This window comes from Crotalus tigris, unplaced genomic scaffold (genome assembly GCF_016545835.1).
Source record: "Crotalus tigris isolate CLP2741 ecotype Arizona unplaced genomic scaffold, ASM1654583v1 scf7180000018127.1262416, whole genome shotgun sequence".
Taxonomy (NCBI): Eukaryota; Metazoa; Chordata; class Lepidosauria; order Squamata; family Viperidae; genus Crotalus; species Crotalus tigris.
The window spans coordinates 1,245,365-1,251,364 of NW_024096838.1; positions in this window are offsets into that span (position 1 = coordinate 1,245,365).

The window sequence follows — 6,000 nt, forward strand, 5'->3', positions numbered from 1 at the left end:
ACAAGTGGCTGCGTGCAAGAGCCTTCATACGAACAATGCCAGGATGACCCTCGTGGAGGGATTCTAAGACCCTAGTCCTCATTGAGGAGGGAATGACAACTCTGTTTCCCCAAAGCAGACAACCCTGAGAAAGGGACAACTCGTTTCTTTTGGACCAGAAACTCTGAAACTCAGGACTAGGGCAGTGCTCAGGCCAACCGGACAAAACCCAGGAACGGACACGTGAAAGTGTGTGATCTGTACCTGTTTCAGCGGCAACATCCCTGGCACTAAGAGGGAGCTCGGGCAAGGCTTGGATTGATAGAATGTTGACAGCTGGCGCAGGGTCAGCTTCTACTACTGGCAGAGGCAATCTACTGAGGCCATCAGCATGGCCCATTTCTTTCCCAGGCTTGTGGAGTAAAGAAAAATCATATGCAGACAGAAAAATAGACCACCTAAGCATTCTAGGGGAAATGATTTGGGGAGTCTGCTTACGTGTGGTAAACAGTCCCAGCAGAGGCTTATGGTCAGTAAAGACCGTGAAATGCCTGCCATAGAGAAAATCGTGGAATTTTTTAATTCCAGCGACAACAGCCAGAGCCTCCCTGTCTATCTGAGCGTAGTTGCGCTCAGCAGAAGACAATGTTCTGGAGTAATATGCAACAGGAACCTGAGTTCCATCAGACCTGAGGTGGCTCAGGACAGCTCCTACCCCGTAAGGGGACGCATCACATGCGATGCACACAGGAAGAGATTCGTTGAAATGTGCAAGTACACTGTTAGAAGTGAGCAAGGCCTTGACTTTGTTAAAGCAAGCCTCATGTGTATGTGACCACTGCCACACTGCTTGTTTGTCTAGTAGCCTGTGAAGAGGCTCAGCTACACTAGCTTTATGTGGAAGAAAAGAATTGTAGAAATTCAGGAGGCCCAGGAAGGCCTGAAGTTCGGCCTTGGACTTTGGCCTAGGTGCTTCTAAAATAGCTGTCAGTTTGGATTCAGCAGGGTGAATCCCAGCAGCATCAATTTTGAACCCCAGAAATTCAGTAGAAGGCACCCCAATCTTGCATTTGTCTTTTTTGAGCTTGAGGCCTGACTTCCTGAATCTTAACAGAACAGCCCTTAGCCTTTCAGCTAGAATGTGTGTGGAGTCTCCTGCAATTAAGACATCATCAAAGTAGGGGCAAACCCCTGGTATACCCCGTAGTGTGTTTTCCATTACGCTTTGGAAAATCCCAGGAGCGACATTCACTCCAAACTGTAGCCTTTTTACCTTAAAGGCTCCCCTGTGGGTCACAATAGTCTGAGCTATAGCAGCATCATCATCAACAGGCAGCTGTTGATACGCTTGAGCTAGGTCAAGCTTTGCAAAAACACGCCCCCCCTTGAGGAGGCCAGAATATGACTGACCACAGGAACAGGATAGGCATGTTGCTGCAATGCCTTATTCAGAGTGCATTTGTAATCAGCACAAATGCGAATGTCCCCATTTGCCTTTAGAGGCGTGACAATGGGGGTCTCCCACGGGCTGGAATCAACAGGTTCTAGGATTCCCTGTTGAATCAGTTTGTCTAACTCAGTGTCAATTTTACTCTTTAAAGCAAAAGGGACCCTTCTTGCTTTAATTCTAATGGGAGTGACAGTGGGGTCTAGCTTTAAGGACACAGGGGGTCCTTTGAATGTGCCCAGCTGGGGGCTGAAAACATCTGCAAATTCTTTGCAGACTTCCTGTAGGTCGAGTGTTTGTAAGCTGTTGAGTCCTGTGACGTGTATCCCCAGGGCCTCAAACCAATCGAGTCCTATGAGACTCGTTCGTTCACCCCCTACTACTAATAAGTCTAGTGGACCTTCAAAACTCTTGTATTGCACGTTAAGGGTGGCCTCCCCCTTAACACACACTCTTGAATTTTGAAAATCTGTTAACACAATGTCAGAAGGCCTTAACTTGGTCTGAGTTCCACTACCGGAACAAATCTTCCTAAATGTATGCAAGGAGATAATTGAAAAGGCAGACCCTGTGTCTAGTTCCATAGATAATGGAACCCCTTGTAGCTTCACCTGACAGCTTTTTCTTAATTGGCTTGTGTGTGCCCGTCCTAAGGATGCTTCTTCGCGAAGCGCAAAACCCTACCCTATTCTGGCTGGGGAATCTGGTACCTTTCAGGCGCGGTTCTTCCTGAGGTTGTACCTTTCGTCGGCCCAGACACACAGCTGCAATGTGTCCTTGTTTGCCGCATGCCCGGCAGGTAGCGGAGCGGAACTTGCAGTCGGTTCTCCTGTGGCGACCTCCACAGCCGATGCACTTGAGCGGAGCTGAAGAGCTTCCCTTCTGTTTTTCTTCCGTCGTGGGGTGGAGACGGTCGACTTCCTCATCCGGATCCTCCTCGGAGTTCCTTTGGGCGTCTTCCTGGTGCACGGATGCAACCTCTGGACTGTTTCTGATCGGCCGCATGTTCTTGATAGCGCCGCCTGCTGCTTCTTCTGCGGTGACTTCCCTTAAGGCATCTTGGTAGGACAGTTCTTCTTTAGCGAAAAGTCTCTGTTGTAGATCTCGATGCCTTAACCCGCACACGAATCGGTCCCTCAGTCGTTCTTCGAGGTCTTTGAACTCGCAGTGCTTGGCGGCCTTCCGTAATGCGGCGATGAATTCTTTGGCCGACTCGCCGGGCCGTTGATCCCTCTGCTCGAAGGTGTGGCGCCATGCGATGACGGACATCTTGGGGTGGAAGTGCTCTTTCAGTAGCTTCTTTAGATCTGCGTAGCTGACAGACTCTACTGGAACAGGTGCTGCAAGGTTTTCTGCGATGTCGAAGGCGTCTTGACCGCAAACACAAAGCAGGGTGGCAGCCTTCAAGCTCTCTTCCCTCACTTGGTTTGCCTTGAAGTAGTTCTCCACCCTGGCTACGTATGACTCCCACCGCTCTGGATGTGAGACGTCGAATTCCGAAAGCCTTCCGATTTTCGCCATCTTCAGATCTTCAGGAGACGGGTCTATCAGCCAGCCTACCCCCGAATGCGCACCGGATTGGCGGGCAGCTGCCGAGTCGACGCCGTTCCTTTCCGCCGCTCAGGACTCCTTGGGTAAGCTTACACTTCTTCCTTTCCAGGTAGTGCAAGGCATCCCACCTCGTCGCCAGTGTTGAGTCCTTGGCGGGAAGCAGACACGAGAAGCAGTTGAAGTTCTCAGTTTCCTTTATTCAGCGTTCAGCTTACAAGTAGATGGCTTCAGCAGCTCCCAAACCTCCCAGCTTCTTATATAGACGCTTCCCGGGTAAATGTGTTACTTTTCCCGTGCCAGCACCCGCGCATGCGCACGGCGCTGGCGACAGCCTGTCTGGTCCCGGGCAGCTTTGCACCTGCCCGGGACTGCCTGCAAACGCCCGAGCCGTTTGCAAGGCTCGGGACATAACAAATACCACTTTACAATGCCTTGGTAAGGCCACACTTGGAATACTGCATCCAGTTTTGGTCACCACGATGTAAAAAAGATGTTGAGACTCTAGAAAGAGTGCAGAGAAGAGCAACAAAGATGATTAGGGGACTGGAGGCTAAAACATATAAGGAACGGTTGCTAGAATTGGGTATGTCTAGTTTAACGAAGAGAAGGACAAGGGGGGACATGATAGCAGTATTCCAATATCTCAGGGGCTGCCATAAAGAAGAGGGAATTAAGCTATTTTCCAAAGCACCTGAAGGCAGGACAAGAAGCAACGGGTGGAAACTAATCAAGGAGAGAAGCAACCTAGAACTAAGGAGAAACTTCCTGACAGTGAGAACAATTAATCAGTGGAACAGCTTGCCTCCAGAAGCAGTAAATGCTCCAACACTGGAAGTTTTTAAGAAGAGACTGGACAGCCATTTGTCCGAAATGGTGTAGGGTTTCCTGCCTGAGCAGGGGGTTGGACTAGATGACCTCTAAGGTCCCTTCCAACTTTACTACTACTATTATTATTATTATTAGAACATCAAAATTAACCTGAGAAGAAAGAAGACTTAACAAAATGGATACTGCCAGGAGAATCATTGTTTGGGAGACAAAAAGCATATATCTTATGTATAATTTATTCTCCACTCCCAACAACAACTACAAAAATACAAGGACTGCTTGACAAGTCGAAAATATTAATTTGGAAAACTATTTGGCAAAGGAAGAAGGCGAGAGATGGGCTCAAGAGACTTGACTTGCCCTACCAGATGGGATATTACACGAACAAACACTTGGTTGATTATGGCTAAATAAACAAATAACTTTGGCTATAAAGAGGCTTTATAATAAGTGGAATAAGAGACATAAGAAATATAATATTTTTTTATAAGATACAAAATGTAAAAATACTGGGATGATATAAGTGAATGAAAAGTTTGAATTTTAAAGATAAACTAAGTTTGAAAAGATTTAGGATTAAGGAATGATTGAAATATTGGGTAATTAGGCTTAATAAGAACTTTGAAAAAAGGATATATAGTGATTTAACAAATCAACTTTTACAAATAGAAATGAAATATAAATTGATTAGAAAAGATGTTATAGTTAGATGTTATGATAGATAAGTAGTATAGTATTTCTATAATATATGAAATATGAAAATACTGGGATGATGTATTTAAATTGAAAATTGGATATTTAGATGTTAATTAGAAAATTATGCTTGATAAGAATTGTTTGAATATTGAGAAGAAATTAAATCTTAAACAAGATTCATGAAAATAACATAAGTTAATAAGAAAAGGATGTATATATGGATGTTATTATTGTTGGTATAAATAGAAGAAAATGTTTATATTTAATCATTTATATATGGAAAATATCAAAAATCAAAAATTAAATAATAATTAAATAATTAAAATATAATTAAATAATTAAAATAACAAATATCAAAAAATTGTTTAATGTTGAAGAAGAAAGAATAGAGAGGGTTGGAGAAGAAGGAGAATATAGGGGGTTAGACCAGATGACCTCCAAGGTCCCTCCCAACGTCATCATCATCATCATCATTATTATTACTACTACTACTACTACTACTACTACTACTACTACTACTACTATTGAGAGAAGATAAGATCAAGGAAATATATTATTAATTGATATATGAATTATAGAAATATATAAATTAATTATTGATTGTATATTTTTCCCCAAAAAATTATGAACCAAGACAACACGCTGTACACCAGGCACTAAGGTTGTAAAAAAAATCAATAAAACTTTTATTAAAAAAATAAGAAAAGTTTGGACAACCAGTTGTCTGAAATGGTATGGAGTTTCCTGCCTGAGCAGGGGGTTGGACTAGAAGACCTCCAAGGTCCCTTCCAACTCTGATTCTATTCTATTCTGTCCTGTCCTCTCCTTTCCTATTCTATAATTCTATTCCTCTTCATTTTTTAACATCGTCATTCTGTAACTTCAGTTCTTTCAATCTCATGATGCATTCTGGAACCCCAATCTTCCCATTTACCCCAATACTTTCATTCTTTTTTCTACAGAATATTTGTTAAACTGAGAAAGAAGAAATGACTACGTTCTAAACTATACTATTGGCGTGCTCGCTTTGATCTGGTCTGTGAACGAGTCCTTCTCTTATTTTCTCTCTTCTCTCTTTCTCTTTCTCTCTCTATCCCTTCATTCCAGTTGCATCTCCTTCTCTCTATCTCCAAAATGAGACAGCTTTCACTGTGGGGCTCCTAAGCTACCAATATTTAAATCTCCCCATTTTGGGCCTTCTTGTCTCTTTCTTTCACCTGCATCCTCATTTCTTTAGGAAATCCTTTCTTTCTTAGGTCAGCTACGGTTTTGTTTCTGAAGCTCTGAGTGATAAAATTCAGTTCCCATTTGTCTATCGGATGGTCCCCAAAGAAGAATATCTGTACCATATGATTGCCAAGTTACTCCAGCATTTTGGGTGGAACTGGGTCACTCTTGTGGCTCCAGACACAGATGGTGGAGAAAGGTTCATGAAAACTTTGAGCCTAGTTTTAACCAGGAATGAGATTTGCGTTGCCTTCTCATTGAGGATCCAAGGA